The sequence below is a fragment of the Mustela nivalis genome (assembly GCF_964662115.1).
Source record: "Mustela nivalis genome assembly, contig: HAP1_SCAFFOLD_1653, whole genome shotgun sequence".
Lineage (NCBI taxonomy): Eukaryota > Metazoa > Chordata > Mammalia > Carnivora > Mustelidae > Mustela > Mustela nivalis.
In genome coordinates this window covers 90,668-108,930 of record NW_028135011.1, presented here as the reverse complement: position 1 = coordinate 108,930, position 18,263 = coordinate 90,668, and the positions used below count along the sequence as shown (strand labels likewise).

The 18,263-nt window shown below is 37.6% G+C and overlaps 1 long non-coding RNA gene and 1 pseudogene across 2 annotated transcripts; both read right to left on the bottom strand.

Moving 5' to 3' along the window:
- Positions 1–4,075: 4,075 nt before the first annotated feature.
- On the bottom strand, positions 4,076–12,622 carry LOC309857982. Its single transcript, XR_014308000.1, has 4 exons — positions 12,545–12,622; positions 8,170–8,293; positions 7,579–7,637; positions 4,076–4,127 (listed from the first exon to the last, which is right to left on the bottom strand). It is a non-coding gene; the product is annotated as an uncharacterized lncRNA (long non-coding RNA).
- Positions 12,623–17,038: 4,416 nt separating this feature from the next.
- On the bottom strand, positions 17,039–18,054 carry LOC309857986 (RAD51-associated protein 1 pseudogene; annotated as a pseudogene). Its single transcript has one exon. The product of its transcript is annotated as an RAD51-associated protein 1 pseudogene (transcript).
- Between the last annotated feature and the right edge of the window lie 209 nt (positions 18,055–18,263).

The window sequence follows — 18,263 nt, the reverse complement described above, 5'->3', positions numbered from 1 at the left end:
CTTAGAAACAATGTACAATAAGCTTTCAATATGGAAATATGACTATCAAAATGGAAAAATGCTATTTAATTGCCACAGAATACTTAGGCACTGAAAATCTTTTGTATTTCAGAATCAGTGTCATACTTACTGATACTAGCAATTTTAGCATGTAGGGAACCAACCCTATAAGTACTTTTGTTTCCAAAAGTAGTTTGATTTGGTAGACAATGTCAGGGTTTTTTTCTTAATTTTTTATTTCTTTTCAGAGTAACAGTATTCATTGTTTTTGCACCACACCCAGTGCTCCATGCAATCCGTGCCCTCTATAATACCCACCACCTGGTTCCCCCAACCTCCCACCCTTACCCCTTCAAAACCCTCAGATTGTTTTTCAAATAGTTTGTTTTGCATCATCTCTCATGGTTCACCTCCCCTTCCAATTTCCCTCATCTCCCTTCTCCACTCCATCTCCCCTTGTCCTCCATGCTATTTGTTATGCTCCACAACTAAGTGAAACCATACGATAATTGAATCTCTCTGCTTGACTTATTTCACTCAGCAGAATCTCTTCCAGTCCCATCCATGTTGCTACAAAAGGTGGGTATTCATCCTTTCTGATGGAGGCATAATGCTCCATAGTGTATATGGACCACATCTTCTTTATCCATTCATCCATTGAAGGGCATCTTGGTTCTTTCAACAGTTTGGTGACCATGGCCATTGCTTCTATAAACACTGGGGTATAGATGGCCCTTCTTTTCACTACATCTGTATCTTTGGGGTAAATACCCAGTAGCACAATTGCAAGATCATAGGGAAGCTCTATTTTTAATTTCTTGAGGAATCTCTACAATGTTCTCCAAAGTGGCTGCACCAACTTGCATTCCCACCAACAGTGTAAGAGGGTTCCCCTTTCTCCACATCCTCTCCAACACATGTTGCTTCTAGTCTTGCTAATTTTGGCGATTCTAACTGGTGTAAGGTGGTATCTTGATATGGTTTTAATTTGAATCTCCCTGATGGCCTGTGATGATGAACATTTTTTCATGTGTCTGAAAACCATTTGTATATCTTCATTGGAGAAGGGTCTGGTAGTATTTTCTGCCCATTTTTTTTATATTACAGCATGGTACTGGCATAACAGACACATAGACCAGTGGAACAGAGTAGAGAGCCCTGATATGGACCCTCAACTCTATGGTCAAATAATCTTCCACCAAACAGGTAAAAATATACATTGATAAAAAGACAGTCTCTTCAATAAACGTGCTGGGAAAACTGAACAGCTATATGTAGAATAATGAAACTTGACCATTCTCTTACACCGCACACAAAGGTAAACTCAAAATGCATAAAAGACCTCAACATGAGACAGGAATCCATCAGAATCCTAGAGGAGAACATAGGCAGTAACCTCTTCAATATCAGCCACAGCAATTTCTTTCAAGATATGTCTCCAAAGGCAAAGGAAACAAAAGTGAAAATGAACTTTTGGGACTTCATCAAGATCAAAAGCTTCTGCACAGCAAAGGAAACAGTCAACAAAACAGAGAGGCAGCCCTCAGAATGGAAGAAGATATTTGCAAATGACAGTACAGACAAAAGGTTGATATCCTGGATCTATAAAAACTCCTCAAACTCAACACACACAAACAATCATGTTTAAAAAATGGGCAGAAGATATGAACAGATAATGTCAGTTTTTACAGGGTTTTTCAATCAGCAATAATATCAATAAATTACCTATGTTAAAAAAATAAAAAGCTATAGCTTGCGTTTCTCATTTAAATAATGAATATCAATCTAACATATATCTTTGATGTCCAGTAGACCTGAGAAGGATGAATACGTGGCTATGATTTACCCCATGTCTAGCACTCCATCTGCTTTCAGTATTCTCTGTAGAGCTTCTGTGATTTAATCTGTTTAGTGCAAATACCCTCAAGCCATCTCAAGTGAATTCTCTGGAGTTTCCTCCTCAACTCCAAAATTTCCCAGCTAATGTGCCCTTCCTTTTTCCATCATTCCTGTCACTGTCCCTCTTCTCCAAAAGTAATTCTGGGGGCACCTGGGTGGCAGCAGATTTGCCATCCAACTGTTGATTTCGGCTCAAGTCATGATGGCACCGTCTTGGGATTGAGCCCCACATTGGGATCTAGTCTCAGAAGTGAACCTGTTTGAGGCATCTCTCTCCCTCTCCCTTTGCCCATCCCCCTAATCACTCACTGTCTCTCTCATTCTCTCTCCCTAAAATAAATAAAGAAATCCTTAAAACAGAATTATTTCTGGATCTATGGTCTTGATTGTTCTGCTTTTACACCCATTTTTCTAGGGTTCATCTTCACCATTTCTTTCCTCTTTATTTAGCACTAGTATCTCACATCTATAATCTCTTTCTGCATCTCCTTGCTTCCCTCTAGCTAAAAACGTGCTCACAAATAAAAACAAAATAATACTTCTCCTTGATCCCATGGTGTCCTGAACTATCCACTGGCCCTTCCAGATATCTCTACAGAAACCCCTTGCTACAGAGCACATGACACAGGGACCAAAGACATTGGCATCACCTGAGAGGTCAGAAGCAGAATCCCACCTGCTGCTCACAATCTGCATTTTTAGTAAGGTCTCTGATTACTAAAGTTGGAGAAATTCTAGTCCATTCTGTGTCTGCTACCACGTTCCTTTACCTTAACTTCACCTTCTAGAAACAAGCCTTATGTGCATCACTATCAATTCTTCAAAAGTGGAAATGTCTTAAAAGCCATAAGCTATCTAATGGACTTTTTATCATGGCTAAAATTTCCTTGATTTCTCCTGAACTGACCCTCCTCCCTTCTTCCTTCCAATACTCTTTCTTTGCACTCAATGATACTATTTATGAAGTACCACAACTTTTATGCCATTAAGATACACACATAGCTCTGCATCATCAACCAGGGAAGTCCTGAATGTCTTCCCAACCATGAGGAAAGAAGTAAGAGCAGGAAAATTTTGGTATCCTACTCAAACAGGTTTTGGTACTGGAAGCTCACCTGATATTATTCTTGCAATTCATATAGTCTGCTCCTCATTTAAAAGAATTATTTTGGTGGGGTTATGGGCATTGGGTAGGGTATGTGCTATGGTCAATGCTGTGCAGTGTGTAAACCTGGAGATTCACAGACCTGTACCCCTGCAGCTAAGAACACATTATATGTAAATAAAAAAATAAAAAATATTAAAAAGAAAATAAAAAATAAAGAATTGTTTTACTTTACCACCTTCCACTTTAAGAGCTGCTTATTGTCCTTCATTTACTCCCTGTATTCTTGACTTTCTTTTTTTTTAATTTACATTTTATTTATTTTCATCATAACAGTATTCATTATTTTTGCACCACACCCAGTGCTCCATGCAATCCATGCCCTCTATAATACCCACCACCTGGTACCCCAACCTCCCACTCCCCGCCCCTTCAAAACCCTCAGATTGTTTTTCAGTGTCCATAGTCTCTCATGGTTCACATCCCCTTCCAATTTCCCCCAACTCCCTTCTCCTCTCTATCTCCCCATGTCCTCCATGCTATTTATTATGCTCCGCAATAAGTGAAACCATGAGATAATTGACTGACTCTGCTTGACTTCACTCAGCATAATCTTTTCCAGTCCCGTCCATGTTGCTACAAAAGTTGGGTATTCGTTCTTTCTGATGGAGGCAAAATACTCCATAGTGTATATGGACCACATCTTCCTTATCCATTCATCCGTTGAAGGGCATCTTGGTTCTTTCCACATCAGTCACTCGTTTTATCCTTTCCACTTATTTCCTGATGTTCCTTTGGTCTTAGAGTATATTGAAATGGAACCACTAATTAATCTCCTTTTTGGCACCCTCAATTTCATCTGTTACTGACACTGACACCTGATAAGACTTCAACTTATCTCCTTTTCAATCTTTCTCCTCTTTATCTCTAATTCAATAGGTGACTTTCTTTGGATATTTAAATATATCAGTGTTCCCATTTTACATCAGTATTTTATCAAATGACTTTTTAATAAAATACAATTCTTACCTTCTACTTGTTCTTTTAATGTACTTGCCCCCTTCTGATCTGCATTTCCAGGTAAATGAACAACGTATGTTTCTGGAAGACTCTCAGAATTAATCTGTTAAAATGAACAACAAAAATGAGTTGCATAAAGATTCCCTAATACTTTTCTAAGAAAATATCTGAATTTCCTACATTAATACTAATCAGACTCACAAATAAGGAAAGCATATACACTTGAAAATAATTAATAGTAATCAGACTCACAAATAAGAAAAGCAAAACATTTGAAAAACTCATATATGCTTTCTAAATTAAATATAATGTTTAATCTTCATTTGGCCACTGGCTGTAAACTGAACATCAAATGCCAGAGTAAATATTTTCTTGGACAGAACACGGACTTATATGTACATTTCCACAGGAACTAACAAAACACCTAACTCTCCTTTGCATTCCCCACCAAAATAAAAGGATATTAAAAATATGTATTAAATAAATTCTTTAATAAGTATATTTGCTACAAATTTAAACTGTTCCTAACAGCAGAACTTTTTTCCATGTTAAAATAGGACACTTGACATAAGAAACCTTGGAGTAGACCATGTTGAGTATAAAGAGTACAGTGTGGTAACTGCTGCTTCATTTGGATAAACAAAGGCTTGGAAACTTTATTGACAGGATAATGGTTAAAGGCAATGGCAAAGTAGGAAGAAAAACTTTTCTTGAAATTATGTTTAAATAATAGCAAAAAGTTTTATATATAGGTATGAAACTCTCCAAAAAGTATAATAAGCTTTCATAAGGGAATAATAAGAACATTTATTTATTAATTACCTAAAAGGTACCAGGCACTTATTTTAGTATACCCATTTTCATTTATACAAACAACAATAATACCAATGGTTATGACAATGGGGTGGATCTTCCTGCTTCCTGGGCATTCCAAGACATTAGAGTGAAATGATGAACAGGTGTGATCCACAGTTCTGTCTGTCTAGAATGTCTAGAAGGTCTCCAAGACCTTCATACAACTGGTCCTTCTCATCCTTTACTTGGCAGTTCTTGCCACACTCAGAGAGATTGTTTCTGACCAACAAAATTCCATACGTGTTCTCATCCCCATTCTAACTGCAAACTCCCCCACTATTCCCTAACCTAACATTCCCATTTTCTTTATGTGAATCACTAACAGTGACTTACAGTGGGTTGTTGTTTCCTCATTTTTCTGCTTCAACCACTACAGCCTAACCCCTCAACTTGTACAGGCTGGTACATAGCTGGTATTCAATAATAAATGTATTTAAGGTCAAAACACTTAAAATAATCTCACTGAGGGGGAATCTATATGGATCAGTCAGTCAAGCAACTGACTGTTGATTTCAGTTCAGTTCATGATCTCAGGGTTGGGAGATTAAGCCCCATGTTGGGCTTCATGGTGAGCATGAAGCCTACTTGGGAATCTTTCTGTCCCTCTTTTTCTGCCCCTCCACATCCCCCTCACATGCTTGCTCTCTCTCTCTTTCTCTAAAAAACAATAATAACAAGCTCACTGAGAAGGTCTCAAGTACCAAGTCACTATACTAGGTATCGATCCTTGCACAATGCAAGGGTTAAAGGCATTGATAGCCGTGCAGTCCAAACTCCACATATAACTTTGGATTCCCCAAAAACTTTACTAATCTCCTATTGAACTTCCTACTTCAAAAGCAGTTAGACTTAAAAACAGCAAAAGTATATATTAAAAACCAAAATATTGAAATAGAAGACCTTTTATCTCTAGAGTAGAGATCATTAGATCTCTAGATCTAATCTACTTCTTAATCCTCATTTGACCATTGACTCTGTAAACTGAGCACAGAAGGTCAAAGTAAATTATAACCTAATGAACTTACCAATAACGTAAAGTCAATTAACACATTTTGTATGTCCTATATATTATATACTGTATTCCTACAATATAAACTAAAGAAAAGGTTATTAAGAAAATCATAATGAAGAGAAGATACATTAACAGTACTGTACTGTATCAAAAAAAAGTCCGAGTGTAAGTGGACAAGCAATTCAAACCCATCTTGTTCAAGGGTCAACTGTATACCTATGCAATGTCACTGAAATTTAACATAGCCCAAATTAGAAATCCACCTGCCCATTCTAACTTTCCCCTTCTTTTCTTGACACTACTGCCATTTATTTTATGGTCCTTCAGAAATCTTCACATTTCAAAAAAGTGTCCTCGATATTTAGTAAATCACTAAATACTGCTGTGATCATTTTTGTCTGGTATTTCTATAGTGCCCTTAACAGTTTACAAAGTGTTTTCACATTTGTTCTTTACACATACCTGAGAGGTAGGTATTAGAACCATTTTTATGAATGAGGTCTGTGACATTCAAACAGGTTAAACAAGTTTTTCTGGGATCCCACAGCTACCAAGTGACAGAACCTGGGTGCCACTGTATCTTTTGACTTCAAACATGGTGCTTGCAGCACTGTGTAGCACCTACCTGTGCTAAGAGATCAGGCCCTTTTTACCTCCTTCCATAGCCCATCACCTTAGAAAAGGTCATCATTACTTTACACTCATGCTTCTACAAGTATGGTTGCCACAAAGATACTCAAGGCATACTATTTTAACTATCCAAAATAGTTTTTACCTATTGAAAACACCACTAGACCAGCGATGCCTGGGCATTTCTGGGATTTAGCCCCACATGACAGCAGGGAGCCTGCTTCTCCCTTGCCCTCTGTCCCTCCCCCAACTCATGATCCCTTTCTCTCTCTCTCTCAAATAAATAAATAAAATCTTCTAAAAAATAAATAAACAAAACACCACTAAACCAATAATACCACTAATACCATTATATTATTGTAATTTTTATTATAATCCCAATACTCTTTGTAAATTTACTTAACAATCCAAATAAAATAGTTTCAGGGCCCCTGATGGCTCAGTTGAGCTCTGTGCTCAGACTGGAGTCTGCTTCAGATTCTCCCTCTCCCTCCCACTCACTCACTCTCTCTCTCAAATACTTAAATAAACTAAATATTTTAAAAAATATACATATACATATGCATATCATACATATAGATAGACAGATAGATAGATGATAGATAGGTAGATAGACTTTCAAGTCCCAGGCATTATCTTTTCAAGTTCCAAGTTGTAAAAAACTAAAAATCTGAACTCTTTCTAGATCTTATTAGGGGTTTTGCACATCCATATACACCACAGAATCATATATATGGCCATAAGCTGGCCTGGAGTAATTCTTTGGTTATTTAGATAACTTAATTTCAAAACAAAGCTAATTCCTTATCACGTCTAAGCCTCCGTTTTCTGCAACACTACTACACAGCATTCATTAGGTTAAGTTTGTAAAATAATAGAACTGTATTATGCTGTATTATTATATTTAGCACATAAATATTTTATCAATTACAGGTAAAAAGTATAAGGAAATAGTTTTTCTGGGCAAATGAAGAGATGAGAGAGTAAAGTCTAAGTATCCCTTTTACATTTTAACATCATTCCATGCTTTTATTTTAAAATAATAATAAAACAGTACCTCAGAATCCCAAGGTGGTTCTTCAGTTTGTTCTGTGAATGCTAATGCTGACAGCGTAACTATAAAATACAGTCACAGATACATTAATGAGAACATGTATTATGAATTTTAAATGTGTATACAAGCCTATCCCCCTTCATGATTACTTTAATAAAATAAAAGTAAAAGCAGTAAAGATTTTTGGAGGGTTGAAGTATTTTCAGGAAGAAAAAGCTGGTAGCAGTTGGGATACTTAAAAAGAAAGACAGCATTGGGAGGGAGACAAACCATAAGTGACTCTTAATCTCACAAAACAAACTGAGGGTTGCTGGGGGGAGGGGGTTTGGGAGAAGGGGGTGGGATTATGGACATTGGGGAGGGTATGTGCTTTGGTGAGTGCTGTGAAGTATGTAAACCTGGTGATTCACAGACCTGTACCCCTGGGGATAAAAATATATGTTTATAAAAAATAAAAAATAAAAAGAAAGATGGCAAAAAGAATAAGAAAAATATCTTAAAGAAATGGGTAACATAACTGGATCTACATACTGTGATATTTTCTATACTAGCATTTAAGCCTAGAAAAAAATGTATGGATGTTCACTAACTTACCATGTCTATGATTTTTATCTGCCCTGTCAGCAGAAGTCAAACAGTCATTAATTGTTTGTGCTTGTGGAACACTTTCAGTGATACCATCGTCCTTTGTTCCAGTTGCTGGCCTCTCCTCTCCTTCCTATAAAAACAACAAAAACCAAAAACCCAACTTCAGAAAACATCACATCAATTCACGTGCTCACCCACTCACTCAGAAAGACAAAGGCTTCTGTCAAGTCATAGGCACTATCTTTGGAGAAACTGGAAATATAAATAAAAGAGACTGCCATATATACTAGTAGGGGTAGAGATGGACAAAAACAAGAACAGAAGAGTATCATTTACTAGTTCTACAGGTGAAGTGAATAAAGCACAGTGAAGGCACAAAGGGGAAAACAGTTGTATATGGGAAGCTCAGGAAATGCTGCAAAGGTAGGGCTGTATTTTGAGAGAGAGACAACACAAAGACGGTGCGAAGGGCATTCTAGAAAAGATAGAATGAGCAAAAGGATGATGTATGGAATAACACAGTAAGTGACGATAGCTACAGAAGGTGGCAAAACTGGAACACAATTTTTGGGTGTGGGATAGAGAGATAGAATTGGAAAATCAGGACTGAAACCAAAAAGGCAAGTGTCATGCAGGAATATGAACTTTCTCCTTCAGGTAATGGGTAGCCACTAAAGAAGCAGAGGAGTTACATCACCACAAATATATTCTAGAAAGGTCACTCTGACAGCAATGTAGAGATGAACATAAAGGAACCCAAAGGACACCTGGGTGGCTCAATGTGTTAAAGCCTCTGCCTTCGGCTCAGGTCATGATCCTGGGGTCCTGAGATCAAGCCCCAATCAGGCTCTCTGCTCATCGGGGAGCCTGCTTCCTCCTCTCTCTCTGTCTGCCTCTCTGCCTACTTGTTATCTGTCTGTCAAATAAATAAATAAAATAAAAGAAAGAAAGAAAGAAAAAGGAACCCAAGCCAGAAGAGGATTTCAAAATTATAGGTGAGAGAGGGAATTATAGTAAGATATGAAAAATGGGAAGCAGGTACAAAATAATGAATGCAGAGTGTGACTAAATGTGGTGATTTTATTTAAATATTTTTTGAAGGTTTTATATGTATTTGTCAGAGAGAGAGAGAGCACAAGCAAGAAGAGCGGCAGGCAGAGAAATCAGCAGACTCCTCGCTGAGCAAGGAGCCCAACGAGGGACTCAAGCCCAGAACCCTGGGATCATGTTCTGAGCTGAAGGCAGATGCTTAACCGACTGAGCCACTCAGGTGCCCCTTTTTCTAATTAAATTCAATTAATTAACATATAATGTATTATTTCAGAGGTAGAGATGTGATGATTTTTTTCTAAAAGATTTAATTTATTTATATTTAGAAGGAGATGGTGTGTATGCCGGTGGAGGGGCAGAGGGAGAGGAAGAGAGAGAATCCTCAAGTAGACTCCCTACTCAGTATGGGGCCCAATCAGGGCCTTCATACCAGGACCCTGACATCATGACCTGAGCAACACCAACAGTCAGATGCTTAACCGAGCAAGCCACCGAATGCCCCTGGATGTAGTACTTTCAGGGAAGTTTGGAGTCCAGGATTTTTCCTACTTCAGTGTTTCAGTGGTGCTATCTACTAGGATGGGGAAAACAAATGACAGAGCAGATTACAAAAAGTCAGGGAAGAAGAAAGGGTCAGAAACAATGTCTTCAACCTGGGACATACCAAATTTGAAGCACCCAGGAGACTTTTTTTTTTAAAGATTTTATTTATTTATTTGTCAGAGACAGAGAGTACAAGTAGAGGGAGGGGCAGGCAGAGGAAGAAGCAGGCTACCCACTGAACAAGAAGCCCAATGCAGGACTCAATCCCAGCACCCTGGTATCATAACCTGAACCAAAGATAGATGCTTAACTGACTGAGCCACCCAGACATCCTGAAGCACCCAGAAGACTTATGAAGAAAGTTCTAGACAAATACATTTGGAGTAGGAAAAATGACATTACTCATAATGTTAAAAAGATAAATATTGGGTGCCTGGGTGGCTCTGTGGGTTGAGCCTCTGCCTTCAGCTCATGTCATAATCTCAGGGTCCTGGGATCGAGCTCCACATGGGGCTCTCTGCTCAGCAGGCAGCCTGCTTTCCCCCTCTCTCTCTGCCTGCCTCTCTGCCTCCTGCCTCTCTGTCAAATAAAAGCATAAAAATCTAAAAAAAAAAAAGATAAATAAATATACTAAATATAGATATACTAAAATGTACTAATCTGATATGATTAAATAATGTAAACCTACACAGAACTCTTGAAATTTTCAGAATAAAAATAAAAGCAGGGAGGAAAAAACCCATGGGATTCAATATTTCAATTATATACTTCAACATTAGTTTCAAGGATGCAAAATATATTTTATTAGCGTAGGCAAGTTAATGGGCGCCTAGGTGGCTCAGTTGGTTAAGCATCTGACCCTTGATTTTGGCTCAGGTGACGATCTCAGGTTTATGAGACTGAGTCCCACATCACGCTCCTGCTCAGCAGGGAGTCTGCTTCTTTCCCTCTCTCTTCCTCTCCCTCTGTCCCTCCACCCCCAACTCTCTCTCTCCCTTGCTCTGAAATAAATAAATCTTTAGAAAAAAATATATAAGCAAGATTCATTTCTGTAATGAATACCATTTTTAAGATTAATGAAGATTTAATTGCAAAACACCAATTCAAGATTTTTATAAGAATACTCATTTTTAAAAATTAATCTTAAAAGATTTAAATTATATAAGAGAAATATGGGATTTTAGAATTCTGAGGCATTTTTAAGTACTACTATGATGTATGAGAAAAATATAAAACTCTATTTTAAAATTCACATGGTTTTCTTATTCCACTGTGAACAGCATATTTTACCAGTAGTTAAGGACCAGAGAAAGAATCTAGTATTAAAAAATAATCATGATCATCCAAGTTGAAGGTTTTTAAGTCTCCAAATACATGTGTCATTATCAAGCAAGACCCAATATTCACATGAGGAAAGAAGAAAGGGACAAAAAAATATATCAAATCACCAGTATTTCTGAGTTTCAGATATGAAAGAATTCACATGTTAAATTTAACAACTATGGGAACTCCTGGCTGGTTCACTGGGAAGAATGTGTGATTCTCTTTTTTTTTTTTCAATTTATTTATTTTCAGAAAAACAGTATCCATTATTTTTTCACCACACCCAGTGCTCCATGCAATCCGTGCCCTCTATAATACCCACTACCTGGTACCCCAACCTCCCAGACCCCCGCCACTTCAAACCCCTCAGATTGTTTTTCAGAGTCCATAGTCTCTCATGATTCACCTCCCCTTCCAATTTACCCCGACTCCCTTCTCCTCTCTAACACCCCTTGTCCTCCATGATATTTGTTATGCTCCACAAATAAGTGATAATTGACTCTCTCTGCTTGACTTATTTCACTCAGCATAATCTCTTCCAGTCCCGTCCCTGTTGCTACAAAAGTTGGGTATTCATCCTTTCTGATGGAGGCATAATACTCCATAGTGTATATGGACCACATCTTCCTTATCCATTTGTCCGTTGAAGGGCATCTTGATTCTTTCCACAGTTTGGGGACCGTGGCCATTGCTGCTATAAACATTGGGATACAGATGGCCCTTCTTTTCACATCTGTATCTTTGGGGTAAATACCCAGGAGTGCAATTGCAGGGTTATAGGGAAGCTCTATTTTTAATTTCTTGAGGAATCTCCACACTGTTCTCCAAAGAGGCTGCACCAACTTTCATTCCCACCAACAGTGGAAGAGGGTTCCCCTTTCTCCACATCCTTTCCAACACCTGTTGTTTACTGTCTTGTTGATTTTGGCCATTCTAACTTGTGTAAGGTGGTATCTCAATGTGTTTTTGATTTGAATCTCTCTGATGGCTAATGACGATGAACACATGGAACTGGCACAAAAACAGACACATATCCAAGAAAAAACAATTTGCAATAAATAACTGGTCCACTAAAGATTTATTTAGGCATGAGTATTATAAAAGTCATGTTAGAAGAAAAGAGAGAAAGAAAAAGGAAAAGAAAAGTCATGATACGATAATTTAAAACTCACAGTAAGAATCCTTATCCTAGACCAAATGTCCTATTTCCTCCATCATGGGAAAGCTTTTTCCAATATAATTTTTTCTGTCATGATACATTTCCAGCCTATTTTTTCAACCTTCATTATTTAATGGAGTTAAAAAAAATTCAACTTGTCATATTTCTATAAAATGGTTTGTTCTGACCAACTTTCCACTTCAAACATAAAATGATGATAGGCAGGCCACTGTTAAATTTTAAGAGTAATAATACACAAAACTAAATTTAGAGCAGGAAAATTAATTTCACAAGAGAGTACATTACCTTGGTATTCAAACTTAAGTCTTCAACACCTGATGCAGGCCATGAAGCATCATCATCACCAGGTTTAATGGAAATACTTTAGAGCAAAAATACACAACAAAAACAAGTTCGTGAAAAAGAAAAACTGAGTTAAAAGTCAGCTATCTACATATTGAATGAAGTTTCTTGATGTAATTGAACTTTGACCTCTGTTTTTGTTATTTTTTATTTTAATTCCAGTATCATTAACACACAGTGCTGTATTATTTCATGTAGACAATATAATGATTTGGTAATTCCATCACCCAGTGCTCATCACGACAAGTGCATTCCTTAAACCTTAGCTCCTATTTCACCCATTCCCCCACCCATCTCCCGTCTGGTAACCATCAACTTGTTCTCTATATTTAAGAGTCAGTTTCTTGGTTGTCTGTCTCTCATTTTTTATTTTTTTCTTTGCTCATTTCTATTGTTTCTTAAATTCTACATGAGTGAAATCTTATAGTATTTGTCTTTCTCTGACAACTCTGCTTAGCACAATATTCTCTAGTTCCCTCCATTTCAGTGCAAATGGCAAATTTTGATTCTTTTCTATGGCTGAATATTCCATTGTATATATATATATATATGTCACTTCTTCTTTACCATTCATCTATCAATGGACACTTGGGTTGACTATTGTTAACTAATGCTGTAGTAACCACAGGGGTACATGTATCCCTTTGAGTTAGTGTTTTCATATTTTGGGGAGTAAATATCCAATAGTGTGATTACTGCATTGTAGGGTAGTTCAATTTTTAACTTTTGGAGGAAACTCCATACTGTTTCCACAGTGGCTGCTTTAGTTTGCATTCCCACCAATAATCAAAGAGGATTCCTTTTTCTCCATATACTTGCTGACATTGTTACTTGGTTTTTTTTTTTTTTTTAACCATTCTAACAGGTATGCAGTGGTTATTCATTGTAGTGTTGATTTCCATTTGCCTGATGATGAGTGATGCTGAGTATCTTCTTAGGTGTCTGTAGGTCATCTGTATGTTTTCTTTGGAAAAATATCTGTTCGTGTCTTCTGATAATTTTTTTACATTTACTTTTTTATAATTTTTAATATATTTTTAAATGTATTTTTAATTTGTTTTCAGCATAACAGTATTCATTATTTTTGCACCACACCCAGTGCTCCATGCAATCCATGCCCTCTCTAATACCCACCACCTGGTACCCCAACCTCCAACCCACTCCCGCCACTTCAAACCATTCAGATTGTTTTTCAGAGTCCATAGTCTCTCATGGTTCACCTCCCCTTCAATTTACCCCAACTCCCTTCTCCTCTCTAACTCCCCATGTCCTCCATGCTATTTATTATGCTTCACAAATAAGTAAAACCGTATGATAACTGATTCTCTCTGCTTGACTGATTTCGCTCAGCATAATCTCTCCCAGTCCCGTCCATGTTCTTACAAAAGTTGGGTATTCATCCTTTCTGATGGAGGCATAATACTCCATAGTGTATATAGACCACATCTTCCTTATCCATTCGTCCATTGAAGGCATTTGGTTCTTTCCACAGTTTGGTGACCGTGGCCATTGTTGCTATAAACATTGGGGTACAGATGGCCCTTCTTTTCACTACATCTGTATCTTTGGGGTAAATACCCAGTTTTTTTATTTATTTTCAGCATAACAGTATTCATTATTTGTACACCACACCCAGTGCTCAATTCTGATAATTTTTAAATTGGGTTTAAAAATTTAAAAATTGGGTGTTTTGGTGCTGAGTTCTATCAATTCTTTATATTTGTATACTAACCCTTTACTGGCTATATCATTTGCAAATATCTGCTCCTATTCCATAGGTTGCCTTTTTGTTGTGTGAATTGATTCCTTCACTGTGCAAAAGCTTTTGATTTTGATGTAGTCCCAACTTGCTACTGAGGCAAGAGCAGTAAAAGCAAAAGTAAACAGAAACAGACCCAGAAATACAGAGAATTCTGTATCACCAGAAGGGAAGGGGGTGGGAGGATGGACAAAATGGGTAAAGGGGAATGTGAGGTTCAGGATTCCAGTTATAGTAAGTCACAGGGATACAGGTACAGCATAGGGAATACAGTCAATGGTATTGTAATAGCATCATGCAGTAAGAGATAGCTATGCTTGTGGTAGGCATGGTGTAACATTCAGAGTTCTTAAATTGTCTGAAACACAACATCACATTAAGTGTCAACTATGCTTCAATTTAAATAAATAAACAAACAAATATACACATGTTAAAGAACAAATTTATGTTATTAGTGGGAATACTGTTCCCAGAGAGGTTAAAAACTATAAGGTCCAACTTTTTCCCTACACAGGTCCTGCCTTATTTAGGTCTACCTGAACCTTCATAAGCACTGAGATACCCAAGAAGAGAGACTGCTATAAAAATAGAGTCCTGGTAGCTGTGCCTCTATTTCCCTATACACCGCCTAATATTTTCTTTCTGTGAGCTCTTAGATCACTCTTTTGCAGGGCTCAGTCGTACCCTCCAACCTTTTAAAACTTTAGCCTATGAAAGCAGATTCCCAAAACAAGCACACCTTCAAATGGCCAAGAGTAGGAGCCATGTCCTGCTCCTGAAGGACAAGCTAAACTGAAAGTCATCCATGTAATCATCTCAATGTAGACATGTTACCAACTACCCAAATGAAGCTCTGTTACTGATCTGACAGCCAGTCCTAGCCCACCAAACCCTACATGTACATGGGAAAGACATCAAAGAATTAGAAAAAGAGGTGGAGTGAGGAGACCCCTACCTTGGGCCATATATCTGTGTGGTTCAGAATCTCCATTCCCCCTTAGATACTCAAGAGGATCTTAGCCAAGATTGGGCAGGAAGTAGATGATATCACATTCCTATATGCTGTAAAAAGCCTTCCTCATGGCTCAAATGATTTTAAAACCTCTCAACAGCGGGGAGTGGGAAGTCGGGGTACAAGGTGGTGGGTATTATAGAGGAAACGGATTGCATGAAGCACTGGGTGTGGTACAAAAATAATGAATACTGTTATGCTGAAAAGAAATAATAAATAAATTAAAAATAAATAAATAAATAAGAGAACCAAAAAAAAAAAAAAACAAAGAAAGAAAGAAAGAAAGAAAACCTGAAGTATGCTAGTTCATTCAATTAAACAAATCATCAAAAAAAATGCTCGTGATTCTCTTGAACCCTCTATTTTAATAAGCTTTTCTAAACAACTCCCAATATCCTATGTCCTTCATTCCTTCCCATGTGTGTGTCCTTCATTTCTGTAATCCATCTTTATCTAACTTATCATATGCCCAAATATTGTGACATCGTTTCTAAAACTCTTATTCCTATCCAACCCAGTGTTGTTATTCTTGAAAGTTGGCCTCTCCTGCCAATTCCTTCCTTACGCACCTTCACTGTGTTCACTAGACCAACTCCCCATCTTTCTATTATTAAAACATTCACCTATTAAGATGAGAAAAAAAGGGGAAACCTGAATGTAAATCTCATTTCTGTCACTTATATCCAAATGAGTTACTTTAATCTCTTTTGCATTTCAAATTCTCGATTTAAATAATCACTTGGTGAGGATGTTAAACACAGGTTATAGTACCAGAGAGTATTTTGATTAGTTCATCTCTAAGATGTCCTAAAATCCTGAAATTCTATGTGCTTTTGATTTTGTCTACAGAAAAACAGAATACTTACCTGGCAGAAAGGGAAAAAATGGAATAAAAGAAATGCCAAGAAAAGCAGAGAAGAAAGAAAAAAGAAAAAAAAAAACAAGAAAAGATTATAGAAAAGTCAACAGAGAAAAGGAAAAAAATCTACAAAAAAAGAAAGAGCTTCAAGATCAAGGGAACTAGCCTAAAGGAAAAACTAGAGTGGGAAGTCAGTAAACAGAGAATCATTTAGAAATATCTTCTAAAGAGATGATAAAATTAATTAACATATCAAGGCCTACACCTAAATTACATATACATCACTTCTGGAAAATCATTCATCTCAAGGAGAGCAGACATCTCTATGTCTAAGAACTTGCCTGATTAGGTCTTGTTTATATAAAAGCTATGTACTATGGCCATAGGTAATGAGAGCCATTCTAAAATCTTTGACAGTAAAAACAAGAGACTAGTTGCCACTGCACTAATTACCCCTAGTTATCATTAGTTGTCAAATATATTAGGACAAATGCTTGGACTAACCTGGTCTCTTAGGAAAATCTAAATAAGCAAACACATAACTACATTTGACTCTCTGAATTGATCTGACTAGGATTTGTACCTTAACCCCAGTGCTGCTGAGGGACAAAAGAATCGGTGTGGGAGTCACACAGGCTGACAGTCAATTCATGGGTCTACTACTCGTTTGTGTGTGTTTTGTTTTTTTTTTTACATTAAAGGATTCCTTTATAGTATGATACCCTCCTTAAACAGAAACACAATTCAAACATAAACACACTTGTAAAACTCTTTTTCTCTTAATCAAACCTTCGCTGACTACCACATTCAGCCACTAGCGGCATTTGGATGCAAAGGTTTCACTTGTGCTAATCTGGACAAGCCAAGGCAGAGACTCTGATTTGGAGACTTAACAGACACCCCTGCCAGTGGGCTCCTGCTGCTGTTGCTGCTGCTGCTGCTTCCAGACAGCGCTGGTGGCATCTACTTATGTTTTCTGCTTCCAGCTTCAGCTGGAAGGTTTGCATATTTGTAGTGGTTTCCAAATGGCCTCTTCACTGATAAAGCCGTTTTTGGTGAAGGCTGAGATTCTGATTTCAGGGCAGCTGGAGCACAGTCTCTTGAAGTCACTTCCAAAGTATCACGTTTGGATTTAGGTTTCTTCTCCTTTTTTTCAACTGGGGATTTTACCTTCACTTCTTTCTTTTTAATTTCTTCCACTTTATTTTCTCCCAGAGTGAAGTTAGCATCATCATCTTCACTCTCCCTAAAATCAGACTCATCCTCAGACTCTCCACCAGCGGTTCAGAGTCATCAGCACTACTGCCATCACTGCCTTCCAAAAGAATCTTCCTCTGTTGTACCACAGCTTTTGATGCTGCTTTTCTTTTCCCTTAAGCACTGCACACATCATCTTCCTCGGTAAGCTTATCCAAATCTAAATCATCACTGGCTACACTGCAATCGGAGAGATGGGGAGCCTTAGTCATTGTCCCAATTTCGCTGCTGCCACATTTTTTTGGTGCTTGTATCTTGAGCCTCTCCCACATCAATGGTGACCGCTGGAAGTTCCTTCACTGATAAAGCTAGTGCCACTTCTAAGTCTGGCTGGTAGAGCTCATCACCTAAAGACATCCTTTTTCAGGGGTTTTCTCATGTAGTGGGATATCTTCTTTCTGGAGATTCTTCAGTTTAGGTTTCCTTGTTTCTCATATTAACTCTTTTGGCATTGTTCTGGGCTTCTTATTCAAAGGTGTGGTTGCGGAAACAAAGTCATCATCGCTGCCAGAAATTTCAAACTGTGAGTAACTGACTAGTTTCTTATGCCTCACCGGGGGCACCATGGCCCCCTCCAAGACTGAAAATTCACAGTGTTCAAGCTCTTGTTAGCAGCAGTGGCCATTTCTGGGTCTGCTACTCTTTAACTATAGAATCATAGGTCAATTAATCAGTGTTCCTGAACCACAGATGACTAATTAATAAAAAAAAATGGGCTGTAACAGCACATCTACTTCGTGATGCTATTGTAATGACTATATAAGTAATAAATGTC